Source organism: Sphaerodactylus townsendi, linkage group LG15 (genome assembly GCF_021028975.2).
Source record: "Sphaerodactylus townsendi isolate TG3544 linkage group LG15, MPM_Stown_v2.3, whole genome shotgun sequence".
Lineage (NCBI taxonomy): Eukaryota > Metazoa > Chordata > Lepidosauria > Squamata > Sphaerodactylidae > Sphaerodactylus > Sphaerodactylus townsendi.
The window spans coordinates 33,454,754-33,474,539 of record NC_059439.1 but is presented as its reverse complement, the minus strand read 5'-3'; the positions used below and the strand labels follow the sequence as shown (position 1 = coordinate 33,474,539).

Here is a 19,786-nt window from a genome sequence, read left to right as displayed (position 1 = left end):
GTAGACCCAACAACAGTTTTGATGCAGTTGCTTTCGGTCCAACCAGGAACAGACCCATCTTGCTCTGAGCACAACGATGCCATGGTTCTCCTTGTAGGTGAGATGGGCAGGTGATCCTCAAGCTGGTCTGTACACCTTGTGAAACAACCAGCCCAAGGCTACCACTTTAGGTCCATCAGTCATGCATGGTGGGCCACCAGAAGTTCCCTAAGCCTTTTCTTTTTGCTGCCTTCTTGGAACTCCCGATCATTTGTCTCCTCCCTTGTGCAGCCGTGCAACAACTGTGGCATCAGGCAGCCATCTGTTGGGTATCCCACCACTTAAGTTGGCCTGTATGGCTTCAATCAAAACTTGTGCCATTTCCAGCCTGGCTCTAGTTCTGTGGAATGGGCTTTCTGGAGGTGTGATGGGACTCCACTCCTTGGAGATGTGAGTCCTGCCTGTTTGCCTGGGCTTTTGAAGAAGAAGAAGGAGAAGGAGAAGGAGAAGAAGAAGAAGAAGAAGAAGAAGAAGAAGAAGAAGAAGAAGAAGAAGAAGAAGAAGAAGAAGAAGAAGAAGAAGAAGAAGAAGAAGAAGAAGAAGAAGAAGAAGAAGAAGAAGAAGAAGAAGAAGAAGAAGAAGAAGAAGAAGAAGAAGAAGAAGAAGAAGAAGAAGAAGAAGAAGGGAGGAGGAGGTGGAGGAGGAGGAGTTTGGATTTATATCCCCCTTTCTCTCCTGCAGGAGACTCAAAAGGGCTGACAATCTCCTTGCCCTTCCACCCCTCACAACAAACACCCTGTGAGGTAGGTGGGGCTGAGAGAGCTCCTCGAGAAGCTGCGGACTCAGCCCAAGGTCACCCAGGCTGGAGCGTGCAGGGTGTGCCTCCAGGCTAGTCTTGAATTCCCAGATAAGCTCTCCACAGGCTGAGGCTAAGCGGTGAGCTGGGAATCAAACCCGGTTCCTCCAGATTAGATACACGAGCTCTTAACCTCCTACGCCACTGCTGCTCCATTTAAGGGGTTTAAATGGCAGACATCTTTGAAAAAGGAGAGGTAGGAGTGATTTGGGGTTTGATATTTTATTTTTTGGTTTCAATTGAAAACATTTTAACTTAGTGTTGGAAGCCACCTTAAACCGCAAGGAAAAGGGGGCATAAACATGTGACCTTCCATCGGAAGGTCACATGTTCTATGGAAGGTGGGATTGACATTAATTGGGTGGGCTGAAAATTATGCATACCGGTCTTAATGAAAGGGATAATAGCGTTTCAGTCCCAAAGCAGAAGAATATGAACCAAAAGGCTAGTCAATGCAGCAGTGCTAGAATTCTAACTAGCTTCCTTGATTTAGACCAAAGAAGCCCATGTGTGGGTTCCTCCTTAGAAGCCCTCTGATGGGCCTTGGTAAGATCACTTTGACCTCACAGGATCCATTATAAAGCAGCAAAGCAGAGCCCTGATTTGGAAGGCCCAGGCCAGCCCTATCTCATCAGATCTCAGAAACTAAGAAGGGTTGGTCCCTGGTTGAAACTTGAATGGGAGACCACCAAAAGGCAGTTTAGGACCATTTTGGAAACTCTGGAGTTTCCCAGTCTCTTTTTTTTAATAATAATCTTTATTCAATTTTAATTTAAAAACAAACAATAAATAGCAGTTTCTACTAATCTTCATCTCTATATCAGTAACATACATATCTATCATATATATATATCATTAACATATACTTCTTCCATCTTAATATACGTACTTTCATAACCAACTTCGTGATCCCCACCTTTACAGCTCTATTTATATTAACTTAATAATTCATTAACTTCTATATTCTTTATTTATGACTCTCAAACTCATATTAATATTCTTTTTCTTTCCCTTCTTTCTTCTAATTCTAAGTCTGGAGTCTACTCAGTCTCAGTGGGCAAGTACACAGAACACCATCTCACTCGGTGGTGGGGGTGTCCTTTTAACAATTTTGTGGGATGATATAAAATAGTCACCTACCGTTCTGTTTCTTCAAAGATTTCGTTTCAATGCTAGCAAGTTGTGGATAAGCGTCTAACTTTCCACAGCGTAGTTATCCCTAATTTCCCATTCCCTCTAGGCAACGGTGGCGGTTGCATCCACACAAAATGCAAGTTCTCTGTTTTCTTGTTCTTTAGGCTGACCAGTTATGGTCTCCCCAATGGTGTGCTGTCACGCCTCGGTATCCAGGGTGACATTCAGTCTGGGCTTGAGATCCCTCAAGCAAAGGGCACGCTTGAGATTCCTGGTGGTATCAGGTCATTGGCCGACTTGGTCAGGTAAATATCAACGAAGGATGGTGGGATGGTCTCCACATGAATTTCATGATTTGGACCTTCACAACCTGAAGAGTGCTACCAAAGGCAGAGATGAGAACAATGTTCCATCTCCATAGAAAACTAAAGAACGTGGAATTCATTGGCTACTGATAATTTGGTGCTTCAGTGCTTTATAGGATTAGATTAGATTAGATTAGATTAGATTAGATAAAGATAGATTAAGATAGATAGATAGATTAAGAGAGAGAGAGAGAGTAAGAGAGAGAGAGAGAGAGAGAGAGAGAGAGAGAGAGAGAGAGATAGAGAGAGAGAGAGAGAGAGAGAGATGATAGACAGATAGACAGATAGACAGACAGAGAGAGAGAGAGAGAGACAGATAGACAGAGAGAGAGAGACAGATAGACAGATAGACAGAGAGGACAGATGATAGACAGATAGACAGACACACACACACATATATATATATAGTACTTAGCACTAGCAGAGTATCATATAACACAATATGTGTCTGTGTGTGTACATATAGTCACATATACATATACACAAACACACACACATGCTTCAAACACACAAGAATAGTATGTATTCAGCCATTCTTCTCACTTTGTACAGCTTAAGGATGCAAAGCAGAAATAAAATTGTTGGAGCTGTGAGCATTTTTGTGACATTTTTTACTTTTAAACGCTAAGCTTTTGATACTTTTGGGTGGGATATTTAACTAAACTGTTAGACATTGCTGGATGACCTCTATGGCAATAAAGGCACAGTTGAGAACAATGCTCCATTCCTATAGCAAACGAACGTGGGATTCATTGGCTGCCGATACTCTGCTGGTGATTCTAAAGCTAACTATATATTTTGCACATGCTTCAACAAAGAAAAAATAAGAGAAGAGTTTGGATTTATACCCCTGATTTTGCCGTAGGGTGGCTTATAAACTCCTCTCCCTCCTTCCTCTCCCCACAACAGATACCTGTGGAGGTGTAAGCAGGGCTGAGAAAGTTCTGTGAGAACTGTGACTGGCCCAAGATCACTCCAGCTGGCTTCATGTGGAGGAGCAAAACCCTGCCCACTAGATTAGGAGTTCTCACTGCTCTTTGGAGGAGTGGAGAATCAAATCCAGTTCTCCAGTTTAGAGTCCACACCTGCTCAGGAATCACTGCACCATGCTGGCTCACCAATATATTTAGGGTGTCATCATCTCCAATGGCAAATCAATAGCCTTCCTTGATCGACATCATCGCACTCTCTTGTCCCCCCCTGGCACCTATGTGTCTAGGAAACAAAGGCTTGATGACTTCCTTTCATTTGTCAGTCCATCAAACTGAGGAAGTCAAGAACAAGTTTTCTTTTGGAGGCTAGGATAGCATTTTTAGTGCATGTACCAGGGGGTATTCATAGAACCAGGGGGCATTCATTGAAAATGCTGGGGGGAAGAATTAGGACTAATAAAAGAAACACTTCTTCACACAACGCAGATTGGTGTTTTGGAATATACACAGGAGGTAGTGATAGCCACTCTGGATTGGCTTTAAAAAAAGGGCTTGGACAGATTTTATGGAGGAGAAGTCGATCTATGGCTACCAGTCTTGATCCTCCTTGATCTCAGATTGCAAATGCCTTAGCAGACCAGGTGCTCAGGAGCAGCAGCAGAAGGCGGCCATTGCTTTCACATCCTGCACGTGAGCTCCCAAAGGCACCTGGTACTGGCCACAGAGAGTATGGACTAGATGGACTCTGGTCTGATTCCAGCAGGGCTGCAACGCGTTCTTGATGTTCTTAACTGGTGAAGTGGCACTTCTGCCTTTAATTCCTGTACGTCTTTCTGTAACATATAATGTATGTGTTTAATACAAATCTCTAAAGCTGGCAAAAGTTAGAGCCTCATCTGAATGCCTGATATTCAGGAGGCACAAGAATATTATGTATTCAGCCAGTCTTTGAACATCTTAAAGATGCAAGCAGAAATAAATGGTTGAAGTTGTGAGCCTTTTTGTGCATCTTTGACTTCAAACGTCGCTTTTGTTTTTTAGGATGAATTTAATTCTAAGATATTGATGAATTCGGCAACAGGCTGGATTTTTATTACGCTCTGCCTACAATATAAATTGTGAATTAGCATGGAGGAAGACTTTTTCATATGGATAACAAAACAGGGATGAACTAATGGTCCTACCTAACACTGAAGCCAAAATCAGCTCCACCTCAGAAGCATTCTTATATCCTTCATTCACTCCATGAAGCACAAGGCAGCATGCATATGGAACCCAGTAGATCTCCTAGGCCCTTTCCCCACTTACCTTAAGCCCCGCGCTACTCTCCTCAAGTAGCGTGGGGTCTCCCAGCACTCCCTACCACAGGCGGCGTCAGCCTGACGCTGTCGCCAGCATCGCGGCATCCCTGGAGCCTCCTCCTCGAACGGCGCCTTTGATGACCCCGCCGCATTGATATCCCAGATGCCGCCGCCAAGACTGAGAGTAGCGCAGCAAGCAGCAGCGTAAGTGGGGAACGCCCAGCCTCGGTTTCACACAGACATGCCCGAGTGCTGCTCCCCATATTTTCAGGTCACGTCCAGATTAGAGTTCCCCACTTTCTGAGCCTGTGGGCACTAAGCACTTTGAGGGAAGCTGAGACCAACCCCAAAATGGCTGCCACGGAGACAGGAAGCAAACAGAATATTTCCACACCTTTGAAGAATGAAACACTGACGTGGGAATGGAACCGTACATTGACTACAGAAACCTCAGTGGCTCACCAACCCTCTTGATCCTGCAGAAGATGACCCTTTCATTTGAATGAGGGCAGCCGATAACAACAGCAACAGAAATAAATGGTTGGAGCTGGGAGCAGTTTGTTAATATTTGACCAAACTGGTTGCCTTAATTCTCCCACTGCCACCCTTCTTGGAATATGCACTTACTCAGAGGATACCGCTTTTGTCAGCAGTGATTGGCTTGGGAGAAGAGGGAATGGTGGGACTGCCACACAGGTGTAGACGCTTCCTCCCATTTCCTCCTTCACTCCTGCCAATCTTCAGGATGCTGTAAGTGACATAACCATTCCCAGAAGGCACCACTGGCCCATTGTCATACACAGAGATGCTCAGAAGTGTGCTGTTCTTCTTTCCAAGAGATGCTGATTCGATGGGGAAAAAAACCACACATCATTACACACAAGAATCTGGCCAATGGTACTGTTGGAAGATTCTTCATGGCAGGTTTGGGAGATGGTGACGATAGGTGTGGTGGTTGTTATATCTAAAAGTCAAGTTGGAGATCATTATTAATATAAATTGGAATTAGGATTGCTTCAAAGGTTGAAAGAAGGGCTAGGTAGAAAGGTAGAAAGGTAGAAAGACTTTGCTAGGAGGGCATCCTGCTAGCACAATAAGCATAAGCATTTTGTTGTCATTGTGCACGTACAACGAAATTTACAGCAGCATTCCTCGATGCACACAATTCAGACTCATACTCCATCCTCACTTTCCCCTTCCTCCACCCATCCCTACACAGTCCCAAACACATCAACACGAAGCCAGCAGAGTTGCGACATAGCCACAGCTCTAGAGTAGAAGCTGTCTCTAAGCCTCTTTGTCCTAGTTTTGATAGACCTGTATCAGTTCGGGCCGGATGGTAACAGTTCAAAAAAAGAGAGTGTGCTGGATGAGACGGGTCTCTGTAGAATATTTTGGGCTTTTAGTTAGGCTTCGGGAATTATAGAGTTCTTCCAAGGAGGGGAGAGGGCAGTCACATAATCCCTCTGTGCAGGGTAGTGATCACCCTTTGGATGCTTCTTTCCCCTATCTGCCACTGTGCAACTGGAGAACCGCACAGATGCAGTAGGTTAAGACACTTCCTATAGCACAGTGGTGCAAAAGGACACCAGGAGTTTTCCATTCAGTTGTTTCCCTTTAAAAGTCTCCAGATAGTACAGTCTTTGTTGCCTTTCTTAACCACCGCAGCAGTCTGTAAATGCTCTCCAGGTCAAGTCCTTCTTTAATCATAGGACACCCAGTGAAATTTAAAACTAGCCACCCGCCTTCTACTTGATTCTCCATATTTATAGTCATAGGGTTGAATTTCTGAGCTATTCCTTCTATAGTCCACTATAACGTCCCTTTGTCGTGTTAGTATCAAAACTGGGAGTCTATACTCAATGCGTATTCTCTGTTTGATGGTGACTTCTTTGGTGATTTCCTCTAAGCACATGCAGTGGCTACTTTGCACTGAAAGGTGTGTGGTGCCCTTTTTTCCATTGCTCGAAAGTGATACTGAGTGGCTACTTTGGTATGCTGCCTGCGGCGCTTCACCCAGATTGTGTCTTCACTCGATTTCAGCTTCCGCGGGCTTGGGAGTAGGCCTGCTGTTCACAGTCCAGGTGATCTTGGGATATTTCCTGGAAGCGAGCCTCCACCATTAAGGCAGGTGATACAGCGCTGTCCCTTCGACCAGATCTCTGTAGGATGGTTTGGTGATGGAGACGGGTGGGTGCTTGCATTGATCCTTGTAACAAGCTGGGAAGGATGCCAAGAGATAAGGAGTGCTTCAATAAGTGCTTAAATGATCAGACTTCTACGCCGTGAAGCCAGAGAAAAAAATGTGATCGCATCTTCTCAGGGCACCCTCTATTGGGACGTGAAGAGCCATCGAACTAATTGTCATGCACTTTTCAGGAAGCTTGCAAAGTTTAGGTCGTATGGCAAAAAAATGGAATTAAAACATGCTTAAAATTATGATATATATCCCGCTAATACAAGTCAGGAATTACTCCTTCTCTCTCCCATGCTACTTTTCCTCAGCTCAGATGGGATTGATTTGTCTGGTGAAGTCTGGTCGGCATCAATTTCCCAGAAGTCTTTGGACCAGATTGGTCAGCCATTTTCTAGTTCTGTGGTTGCAAGCTCTGTTCGATGCGTATCTCCCTGGCTCTTTTTTTCCCAAAAACTTGATTCCACTTTCTCTTCACCTGATCAGGACCCTTGTGTCTGATGCTATTTACTCTCAGCTGCGCCCAGTTCTGCCTGTTTGCCTGAACTATGGCCCCTTCCGCACATGCAGAATAATGCACTTTCAATCCACTTTCAATCCACTTTGCAGCTGTGTGGAATAGCAAAAACCACTTGCAAACAATTGTGAAAGTGGATTGAAAGTGCATTATTCTGCATGTGCGGAAGGGACCCATGTCTTCCTGGATTTTTCAGTTCCCAAATTGCTTTAAATGACCCAACAAAGTTCACAGGACCTCTACATTGCTTATAGCCTAGAAAACCGCTTCATCTTAGTCAGACCCCTTTATCTGCAATTCTTTGTGCCCTATCTTTAGACTGAAATAACATGAAAACATGGAGGACATATCAAACTGTTACTCAAAGAACTGTGTTGAGACAATAAAGGGTAAGTATGTCATGAAATGAAAAACCGAAATGAAGTTTCTTAAATTCTTACAAAAGATCTCGGTGGTATTACTTGGATCACTCTTTAAAAACGCATTAGAAATAATACGAAGACTATTTTCCACAGTATGTGATCATTCCAATAATCCTATTGCTTGATAGAAACCCTAACCCCCCCTCCCCCTCGTAAACTGTATTTCACAATTCAAACTGAATAAGTTGTTTCTATAGCTTCACAACAGTATTCTAATTCCACAGGGGATTCTCTAGTAAAGGGGTGGGCAATTATTTTTTCCATGGGGCCGCATAAGAAACAGGAAAATATTGTGGGAGGGTCAAGCCAGAAGTGGCGCGTGAAAGTCTCTCGCGAGAAGCCGGGCAGCCAAACCGGTCTGCGCAAGTTTTCAAGGCTGGCCTCTGTTATGGGTATGGCGCGATTCAGAAGCCCGCAGCCAAGGCAACCGGCTTCATGCGGGCTTTCTCAAAGATGCCTCGCTTCCTCCAGCAACGGGCAGGGTTCAGTCAGGGTCATCCGGCAGGCCGGATGTGGCCCAAGGGCCCATAATGCCCGCGGTCTGCTCGGTAGTATGATTACAAATGGCTAAATAACAAACCAAAAGCTGACTTTACAACTTCACTGCCCACCCTTCTTCGTGATTTGCTGGTGTTGTACAGTTCTAATGTTCCTCGGGATGCCTGGAAGGCGCAAGTCACTGAACGTGAAGCGGTTCCTTCGGCCCCAGCTCTTTTGGTGATGTTTTGTCCTTTGGGATGAAGCTGGAGTAAATTCACTGCCTTGTTTCCTCACTCTGAGGATCACCTTGACTTTGGCCGCACCATTACACGATGCCATTGGTCAGGCTCTCCACTTCCGACTTCACCACACTGCCAGAACCCAAAAGGATGCATACGAAGTTCCAGATTGGTCTCCTCGTGGTTCTCCGCATCACAGCCAGGGGTTAATAGGCTTAACTTGAATGTAATGCTCTGTTTCAACACAATCTGGAAAAAAGAGTATTTAAAAATCTCTACTTTAGTGATATTATCTGGGAAGATGCAAATAGAGTCTTCTGTAAGTGGGCATTGCAGTCCTGACCAGCCCTCGTTTGATCCTACTTGATCTCCTGTCTCCTGGACTGGGATGTGGGAACCGTTTCTCTTCTCATTCCTCCATGCTGAGCTTTGGGTTTTTCTGCTTTCGCTTCAGGCCTTTATCAGCTCATTAGATACCTGCTATTGTAGCTCTTGACAGTAGTATGGAATGTAGGCAGAAGTTCTTGACCCCAGGCAGGATTTATGTGATTGAGAAAAAATAAAAAACAGATGTATATATTGCTGACACCTGCCAAGCTGATGCGTTTAGCAATTCGCACTGACATTCTTGGACAATATGTCATGTCATTGAAGGCTCATTCCTCAAGACGCAGAATAATGCACTTTCAAACTGCTTTCAGTGCTCTTGAAGCTAAATGAATGGCAAAATCCATCTGCAAACAAGTTGTGAAAGTGGTTTGAAAACGCGATTTCATTTTAAGTGCAGCGCGAAGGGGCCAAAGATTGGATTCCTTTTGAAAAGAGTGGCTTGCCCTCTCGCCTCAGAATTCGATACCGGAAAGTTATGAAATAAAAGCTTGAAGAGTTACCAAATTTCAAAATGGTGGCTACTTTTTTTTGGCCCAGCTGTTGTGCAATTCTGCCTCCACTTTCTGGGGGCTTCTATTTCATGGTAGGGCAATATTTATTATCCCACTCTTGAGGTTTATGCCTATAGGAAACAGGGCTTCGCAGATATTTTGGGGATGGCACCTTACTACGAAGGGCTTTTACCCTCCTCTCAAACACCACGGGAATTCTTTTCTACTCCCTAGTTATCGGAAGTGGTTCTATAATTTTATAAATGGACTGTTTCAGCAGCCCTGCCAGCATGGTTGCATTGGCAGGCCGAGAATTTGTAGGTCCATAACATCTTGGAGTGCCAAAGGTTTGCCACCCCACTGCCCATTTGTGCAACGCATTTAGTCATGAGCAATGCTATACATTATTTAAAATTGTCATCAGTCTTGGTTTCCACCCCATGCCAAGTGCCCTCACCTCTTTTCGAGCATGTGCCATGTTGACTCCCTGTCGATCTGTAATAGCAGGGTGCTTTACAATGCATAAGTGTTCTTTTTCAAAGTCCGCGAGAAGGCACTGCGTGAACTGACTGCTCATGCTGTAATGCCTGGAGCATAGCCTGGGAGACTATGCGGGAATAGCTTTATTCCACTTTGCAACGGCACTTATGGCGCGTGATTTCTGGCGCTGCTCTGAAAAATATCCAGCAGCCAGGTGCGCCAAAGGTTATGCTTCCTTTATTGGTTCAGGAGCTACAGCAAGGAACCAGAGGGAAGACGGAAGGGAGGTGATTGGCTCTGCTGTGGAGAGGTCAAAAGAAAAGGGATGAGGAGCAAACAAAGAAAAAATGAAAAGACAGAATTCCAGTCTTGAGTTACATTGTGTTCATATCTACTGATCTCCTCATTTATCTATTCAGCCTGTCATCAAAGGTTAGTGGATAATGCTGCCTCTGAAGAAGAAGAGTTTGAATTTATATCCCCCTTCCTCCTGTAGGAGACTCAAAGGCTTTACGCAATCTCCTGTCTCTTCCCTGCTAAAACAAAATCACCTCCTGAGGTGGGTAGCTGAGAGAGCTCTCTATAGAAGTCTGTGACTAGCCCATTAAGGTCACCCACTTAATGCACATGTAGGGTTAGGTGGCTGCCACGCATTGACCGCAGCAGTGGCTGAGGAGGTTAAGGAGAGAGCTCTGTGTATCTAATCTGGAGGAAACCGGTTTGATTCCTCCGCTTCTGCCGGGCCTGAGCTGTGGGAGTGCTTCCTTCCTGGGGAATCTCAGATTAGCTCTGTACCTCCACACAGGCACCAGCTGCCAAGTGACCTTGGGCTTTGGCCAGTCACAGTCTCTGGGGCGATTCTCCCCCTCTGTCTCTTGTTCCATCATCCTTTTTGTTGGTGTTTTGGCTTGTTTCTCTCTCTCTCTCTGCTTATTGTTCGTCTTCAGGGAATCACCTCTTCATCTTGCCTCATTTCTACAGTGTTCTGGGACTATGTTGTGACTGAAATCTGCGACATTTTGCAATGAAACAGAAGAGGAATACAGTCAACTAACTGAGATGGATGGTGCCTGGAACCGGGTCTCCACATACTTGATACTTTTTCTTCTTGCCCTCTTCTGTGGGGGCCTGGTCACTTTCTTCAAGGTAAAGAGCAGAAGGGAGTTTTGAGCAGCACTGAACACATAGGAGAACACTGTCTTTCCAGCTACTATTCCATTCTGAATTCTCTGATTTTTTTTGGCATTTGTTTATCTATTGAATGAGTATGATTTGATTGATGATGCAGAATGGTAAGCTGCAGTCCTGCAGTCCAAGTTCCGCTTCACCAAAATACAAAGTACTCAATCTCTGAGGAATCCCGGCTTTTTTCTGTTCCAAATATCAACCCTGAAAACCACTTTGTTAGTACTTGGTCATTAAGCATCCAGACAAAATTACTTTAATTAGCCATCAAATGAACTCAGTTTGCTCTGCCAAGTCTTGCCTTGAAAACCCTACAGGGTCACCGTAAGTTGGCTATGACTGGATGACAGGCACCCCATCCAAACTCGGAGGCAGTGGGCTTCCTCCACAATGTGGTGTCACCCTGCTGCCTCCAGGAAGGCTTTCCAGTGGCGCAGGGAGCAAGGAAAAGGCCAGATCCCCTCCCCCCCCACTGTCAAAAAGCCCCATAGGGCATACAGGATATACATCACCAAAAGCATGGTGTGTGAGGGCCAGGGTGCCACACTCCCAGCCCTAAACGCCAAGAGGGTCGTCAGCAGAGGTGGGATCCAGCAGGTTCTCACCAGTTCCCGAGAGTGGGTTCCTAATTATTTGTGTGTGCCGAGAGGGGGTTACTAATTGGGTCCGCTTTTCCGTCTCCGCGCCCTCGCCTCCCCGAGAGGCATCCTGCCTTTGAACGTGAAGATTCCATATAGCAATGGCGACTAATAATGTAACTCCCTGAACTGGGTTAATCCCTTTCAGGTACTGCAATTCATTGATTCTCAGCCTCTCGTACCTTTTATCTCTATCAAAGAACCTGTGCTTTTTCACCATTGCTGTGTTCAGATTTGTGAGTTGGGGCATTTTCTATAATGTGATGATGATTTAGAAATGACTTGGTGCAAAAAAATTTGGGGGGGTCGTGGTGGGGTGGCTGCCCATGGGGGTGGCATCCAACTCAGGTTTTGCCCAGGGCTCAGGTTTGCCTAGGTACGCCTCTGCCCCCTTTGCTGAGGGGGGGCTGGCGAGGGAACCTGTTACTAAAATTTTTGGATCCCACCACTGGTCGTCAGACTTACTCATGTCTGCTCTGTTCCCGGGAATGTCCTGACCTGCCCTCCACCCCAAGCTGGTGTACATTTAGGATGCCAGCACAGCCCCGTCTAGACATCCAGGTTTTACCACAGCAGGGCTGAGGGGTGGACGCGCCAGGGGATCTGCTGCCACTTCTGCCAGGGCAAGTACGCTACGTAAGGCAAATGCACAATCACAAGGCTGCCAGATGGAGCTCAGTGGAGGAGTGAGGTTCTTACAAGGCACAAATTGAGGATGTTCACGGCATTTCCATCAGCATGTCCGTGGCATTCCCGAAAGTGATGCCAAGGCACTAACAGCATCTAGGTCTTGACCTCAATTTATACCTGGTAAGATTTCTATCGACCAGGGGGAGGGGGTCCAAAGCAGGGGATCCCCCACCATCAGCAGAGATCTGGCAGCCGCAATCTTCGCTGTATGACTGAAGGTAAGCTGTGTTCACACAAGAAAGTGTTTTAAAGCCATATGTTCATCATAACAGCATCCTGTTAAACAGAGCTTCTGACTGAAATATTGAAGAGTCATTATCAGAGTGATGCATGACCTCACTCCCTGACCTTTTGTGGTTTTCTTTACTGGCAGCCATTTTATAATTGGCTCTTGTGGCAGCCATTTTGTGGTTGCATCATGGTTGCATCATCACCCTGTCAAAATCCCAAAGATGCCCACAGGCTCAAAAGGTTGAGGTACCCCCGTGGTAGTGTATGACTGTGGGGATTCGACAGAGGTTCTCTGGACCAAAGTAACAATATAAGGGAAGTCATGAATGATTTCGGCATCAAAAAAGGAGCTGTGCTTCAGATTTCTTATGGGAAAAGACATATCACAGTTCACATACCACAGTTTGCTTCAAAGATCACGTTGCCTGCCCAACATTAATCACAAATTTAATTTGGCGGGGTCTAATAACATTTGAACCAAAAAAAAGAGAACAAACATGTTATTGCCAATCCGTTTTGGGATTCCCAAGCAAACAACCAAATATGACCATCATCTTCTGTGTACCAACCTTGGCCTTTGGCTCAAAGTGGAAGCATCTGGCCCCGGGTGTTTGTGTAAACAGGACACATCTGTTCTTAAAATGACTCACCCAAACACCGGTGTAGGCCTTTGGTTCTTCATCATATTACCATAAAAAGGAAATACCAGGAGAAAACACACACCACAGATTTTGGCTGTTTTCAACTCAACTCTAATATCTGCCCTGAAAAATAATATGCTTTAAAAAGGGGGGGCATCTGTTGAACTTATCAACGGCAACATTCTTCTCAACATCTGGACTGGAGGAATTAACTGATGTCCAGAAAGAGGGACAGCTGCCTTTCAAAAGCAGAATGTGCACGTTTTTAAAGCTCTGTCTACAAGGTCACAATTGTACAGGTGTCTACTATTATCTCCTTGCACACTGAACGGCAACCTACCTCAGTTAGACAACAGATGTGCCCCAACTATAAGAACATAAGAACATAAGAACAAGCCAGCTGGATCAGACCAGAGTCCATCTAGTCCAGCTCTCTGCTACTCGCAGTGGCCCACCAGGTGCCTTTGGGAGCTCACGTGCAGGATGTGAAAGCAATGGCCTTCTGCTGCTGCTGCTGCTGCTCCTGAGCACCTGGACTGTTAAGGCATTTGCAATCTCAGATCAAAGAGGATCAAGATTGGTAGCTGAGAATATCGAACAGATGGTCCACAAGCCCCTGCCAGCATACACTGGCCATGCCGGCAGGGGCTGATGGGAATTGTAGTTCCTGGTTGGAGAGCCAAGTAGGTTCCCTACTCTGCCATAGATCGACTTCTCCTCCATAAATCTGTCCAAGCCCCTTTTAAAGCTATCCAGCTGAGTGGCCATCACCACCTCTGGGCAGCAGCAGCACCGTGAAACACCAATCACACGTTGCGTGAAGAAGTGTTTCCTTTTATTAGTCCTAATTCTTCTATGAATCTTCTATGAAGTGTTTCCTTTTGTTAGTCCTAATTCAAACTATGAATCACCCACCCGTTCCAAAGCAATTTGATTTGTGACGTGACAGCTTTCATTCAAACAGAAAGTTTATTTTCAATAGGAACATTTATGTTTTCAAAAATGTCAGTCCCTCCCCCCCACACAAAAATGTGATGTGCTTCAATGCCACCCTCTGTGGCCACTCTAACCTTTCTGTCAACCAAGCATTCTTTCTGGTAGACCTTCAAAATTGCCCTCACACTTTAAGCTATAGCACCCACGATACAAGCATCCTTCAGCTACCCTAAGTGTAAACAAGATAATTCTGAGGCTAGCTAGACTTAGAACTTTTGTTGGTTATGAAGAAGAAGAAGAAGAAGAAGAAGAAGAAGAAGAAGAAGAAGAAGAAGAAGAAGAAGAAGAAGAAGAAGAAGAAGAAGAAGAAGAAGAAGAAGAAGAAGAAGAAGAAGAAGAAGAAGAAGAAGAAGAAGAAGAAGAAGAGGAGGAGGAGGAGTTTGGATTTATATCCCCCCCCTTTCTCTCCTGCAGGAGGCTCAAAGGGGCTTACAATCTCATTGCCCTTCCCCCCTCACAACAAACACCCTGTGAGGTGGGTGGGGCTGAGAGAGCTCCGAGAAGCTGTGACTAGCCCAAGGTCACCCAGCTGGCGTGTGTGGGAGTGTACAGGCTAATCTGAAGTCCCCAGATAAGCCTCCACAGTTCAGGCGGCAGAGCTGGGAATCAAACCCGGTTCCTCCAGATTAGATACACGAGCTCTTAACCTCCTACGCCACTTAACCTCCTACGCTTTAACAACCACGATACAAGCATCCTTCAGCCACCCTAAGTGTAAACAAGATAATTCTGAGGCTAGCTAGACTCAGAACTGTTGTTGGTTATGAAAATATGGCTTCTGATTTTGATTTGAAAGCTTTCACTTTTAAGGAGGGAGATTTCTTTTAAGAATAAGGAAATTATCAAACGGGAAAAAATCTGTGGTCTCCCTCCCATGGGGAACATTTGCCTCACTTTGGGCTCCACGTAGACCGGTGATGGGGAACCTTTTCGAGACTGACTGCCCAAATTGCAACCCAAAACCCACTTATTTATCGCAAAGTGACAACACGGCAATTTAACCTGAATACTGAGGTTTTCGTTTAGAAAAAACGGTTGGCTCGGAGGCGTGCGTTACTCGGTAGTAAGCTTGGTGGTAGTCAGTGGCTTTGCTTTGAAGCAACCATGCAACTCTTCCAACGGGTGAATCACGACCCTAGGAGGGTTTACTCAGAAGCAGGCCCCATTGCCAGCAGCCGAGCTTACTCCCAAGTAAAGGATCACGCTTAAGTTCTTCACATGAAAATCAGTGGGGTTTAACAGTGCTTAACAGGGTTACCTACACTGCTTCCCCAAAATTAGGTTTAATGCTAATAATCGAGCCCAGCGGCCCAGGCCAACCTAGATGTGGGGGACTCTGTTTGTGCGTGCTCACAGAGAGGGCTCTGAGTGCCACCTCTGGCACCCGTGCAATAGGTTCGCCACCACTGGCATAGACTGACCGCAGCACATGGACCCCCCCCCCCCCCCAAAGGATGCAGCCAGTGTCCTATGGCTGTTTAAGCTCATGAAAACCATTTGGGAGGGAAGGTTGAAACCACTTCACCTGAACCATGTTCCCAAACCAAATTAGCCTCGGAATGCTTGGGTACATTCAGCAGCAGTGGCGTAGGAGGTTAAGAGCTCGTGTATCTAATCTGGAGGAACTGGGTTTGATTCACAGCTCTGCCGCCTGAGCTGTGGAGGCTTATCTGGGAAATTCAGATTAGTCTGTACACTCCCACACACGCCAGCTGGGTGACCTTGGGCTAGTCACTGCTTCTCGGAGCTCTCTCAGCCACACCCGCCTCACAGGGTGTTTGTTGTGAGGGGGGAAGGGCAAGGAGATTGTCAGCCCCTTTGAGTCTCCTGCAGGAGAGAAAGGGGGGATATAAATCCAAACTCTTCTTCTTCTTCTTCTATGGCATCATGTGTGGCTATATTTTAATAATTAAGTGTAATTTTAAAAAACCAGACCATAAATCAAACGATGGGAGTTTGAATATATTCTTGCCAACACTAGCAATCCAAGGGCCACTGTCCTTGGTCTTCCTGTTTCAGAAATTGAACTTGTTGATTTTGAAATGAAGTCAACAAGACAAGATAAACAACAGGGGGAAAAGAGGAAGTCCAGTTTGGGGAAAAGATTCCTGTGGTCCCTCGAAGTTCAATTATAGCCCCTCCAAAACCTCAGTCAAATCACTCAGACCTTCCTGCCGGTAATAAGGGTGTCGCTAGTGCAACCTTGTTTTTCTAAGAGCCATTTTTGAAAATGTAATTAGGGGAAAACTCTGGAGGCCCCATTAGAATAGCCGCGGGCTGTGGGTCGGCAGCAGAGGCCCGATTTCCCCAGTCAGCCGCAGCCTCTGGGTTGGTGAGTAAAATGGGGTTTCGTTCTGTTTCTTGTACCTTGCAAAGATAGAAGCAGAGAAGATGGAAGGGAAAGGGCTTTAGCAGGTGTCTTGTGCAGAACAAAAGGGGATGCTAATAGGTTTGGCCCAAGAGACTTGTATTTCCATTTGCATTACAGTTTCTCATTCTGGATTCGAGCCTTCCAGCCGAAGCTGGCTTGCTGTTGACTCCCTGCTGAAAATCCTGTCTTATTAGAGGCTCGGAGAGTTGGAGAAAGCTGAGCTGTCCAACATTTTACCACAAGCTACCCTGAAAGCAGTTTCCCTGAACTCCAGTGCTCAACTGAGATTCACCCAGCTGACTAACTCAGGGAAGCGAGCAAGAAGCGGAACAATAAATAAGGGGAAGCTGTTATTTTAGATCATGTAGGACAGTGATAGCGAACCTTTTTGAGTCCGAGTGCCCAAATTGCAACCCAAAACCCACTTATTTATCGCAAAGTGCCAACACCGCAATTTAACCTGAATACTGAGGTTTTCGTTTAGAAAAAACGGTTGACTCCGAGGCGTGCGTTACTCGGGAGTAAGCTTGGTGGTAGTCGGTGGCTTTGCTTTGAAGCAACTGTGCAACTCTTCCAACAGGTGAATCACGATCCTAGGAGGGTTTACTCAGAAGCAAGCCCCATTGCCAGCAACCGAGCTTACTCCCAGGTAAAGGATCACGCTTAAGTTCTTCGCATGAAAATCAGTGGGGTTTAACAGTGCTTAACAGGGTTACCTACACTGCTTCCCCAAAACGAGGTCTTGAGCTTAATGCTAATAATCGAGCCCAGCGGCCGATGCCAGCCTAGATGTGTGTGGAGGGCCCTCTGTTTGCGCATGCCCACAGAGAGGGCTCTGAGTGCCACCTCTGGCACCCGTGCCATAGGTTCGCCACCACTGATGTAGGATCACGGCTTAGGTGCTTCTCACCGGAGAAAGATACAAGCAGCTAGTCGATAGCAGCTTTGGGAGCAGAGTTCGCCACCATAACCCCTCTGAAAGCTCAGCGTCAAATAATCATTTGTCTCCAAGTTGAGCCAAGCGTTGGCAAACATGGAGAGCAGAGCCCATTTCTGAGAAACCTGATGAGGTGAGCTGGGAGTTTTGGAAGCCTTCCAAATCCCCAGCAGTTTTACATTTATGGTAGTCATGCCCAAGCGGCAAGGGAGCATACCAAGGCTCTGGAAAACCTGATGCTCAGTTGGAAAGGAGCTGGAGGGCTACCTGCTGAGCTACACATTTTTGGAAGCATACAGCTGGAAGCAATAGTCCCTCTCAATTGTCCCTGCACAGAACTGGGCTGCCTGGGAGAGTTCCCCTGCCAGGTAGCCCCTTACCTGCCTTAGCAGACCAGGTGCTTGGGAGCAGCAGCAGCAGCAGCAGAAGGCCATTGCTTTCACATTCTGCATAGGAGCCCCCAAAGGCACCTGGTGGGCCACTGCGAGTAGCAGAGTGCTGGACTAGATGGACTCTGGTCTGATCCAGCAGGCTCTTTCTTGTGTTCTTATGTATCTGCTGGGCACCGATCTGGTCGCCACATCTCAAAAAGGATATCGAAGAGATAGAAAAAGTGCAGAGAAGGGCAACGAGGATGATTGAAGGATTGGAGCACCTTCCTTATGAGGAGAGGCTGCAGCGTTTGGGACTCTTTAGTTTGGAGAGGAGACGTCTGAGGGGAGATAGGATTGAAGTCTATAAAATTATGCATGGGGTTGAAGATGTTGACAGAGAGAAATTTTTCTCTCTTTCTCACAATACTAGAACCAGGGGGCATTCATTGAAAATGCTGGGGGGAAGAATTAGGACTAATAAAAGGAAACACTTCTTCACGCAACGTGTGATTGGTGTTTGGAATTATAAGCTGCCTGCCACAGGAGGTAGTGATGGCCACTAACCTGGATGGCTTTAAAAAGGGCTTGGATAGACTTATGGAGGAGAAGTCGATCTATGGCTACCAGTCTTGATCTGCCTTGATCTCAGATTGCAAACGCCTTAGCAGACCAGGTGCTCAAGAGCAGCAGCAGCAGCAGGCCATTGCTTTCACCTCCTGCACGTGAGCTCCCAAAGGCACCTGGTGGGCCACTGCGAGTAGCAGATAGCTGGACTAGATGGACTCTGGTCTGATCCAGCAGGCTCTTTCTTGTGTTCTTATGTATCTGCTGGGCACCGATACAGTGGCTGCATGGTGTACAGGAAATGTTGACTAGAAGGGACCTTAAGGGTCATTTAGCACAAACCCCCTGTACTACCTTTCTTTCTCCGCCGCTCCCCCAGAGAAAGGCAAAAACCCTCCAGGATCCCTGGCCAATTTGGCCTTCCTTCCTGACCCCAAAGTGGCGATGGGCATCACCTGGGCTTTTAAGAAAGGGTCCCAACAGCCGAGCACAGACTCCCTCTGTCTAAGTTCACAGTATCAGCATGGCTGTCAGATGGCTACCTAGCCCCTGCTTAAAAACCTCCCAAGGATCAAAGGATCCCTTATGAAAGGATGATAAGGAAATCACCTGGCCAACCCCTTCAGTCCTCTTATTTGTGAGCAAAGGAGCAGCAGTGGCTTCGGAGGTTAAGAGCTCGTGTATCTAATCTGGAGGAACTGGGTTTGATTCCCAGCTCTGCCGCCTCAGCTGTGGAGGCTTATCTGGGGAATTCAGATTAGCCTGTACACTCCGACACACGCCAGCTGGGTGACCTTGGGCTAGTCACAGCTTCTCGGAGCTCTCTCAGCCCCACCCACCTCACGGGGTGTTTGTTGTGAGGGGGGAAGGGCAAGGAGATTGTCAGCCCCTTTGAGTCTCCTGCAGGAGAGAAAGGGGGGATATAAATCCAAACTCCTCCTCCTCCTCCTCCTCCTCCTCCTCTTCTTCTTCTTCTTCTTCTTCAAGGCCAGCTGCTCAAATGGGGAACAATTGGATAGATTTCTGTTGAGGTTTGGCTTGGAGGATGATGGAGAAAGCTCCGAGAAGGCTCTCAGCTTCCCCGACCTGACTGGTGGAAAGCTAGTTATACCACCTGCTTTCCCAGCTCATAGACTGGTAGGGAGCTATGGAAGCCTCTCCCAGCAAAGAGATAGCCATCAGAAGAACTAGTTGCTTCCCCATAGCCTGGATTCCCAAAGCTGGATTCTCAGAGCTGTGCATATATCCAAGTTGACCACGGGCTTCCAGGCAGAGCCTCTGTGGTGGCTTCCAACATTTCCAGGGTATAGCCCGTCCCATTCCAGACCATGCTAGACAGCCTAGGGCCGAGGTGGCACTCAGAGCCCTCTCTGAGGGAG

The 19,786-nt window shown here is 46.4% G+C and overlaps 1 gene segment (V, D, J or C); it reads right to left on the bottom strand.

Annotated features, from left to right (window-relative positions):
- Positions 1-19,786, bottom strand: part of LOC125444340 — a 39,496-nt gene that overhangs the window by 6,506 nt on the left and 13,204 nt on the right.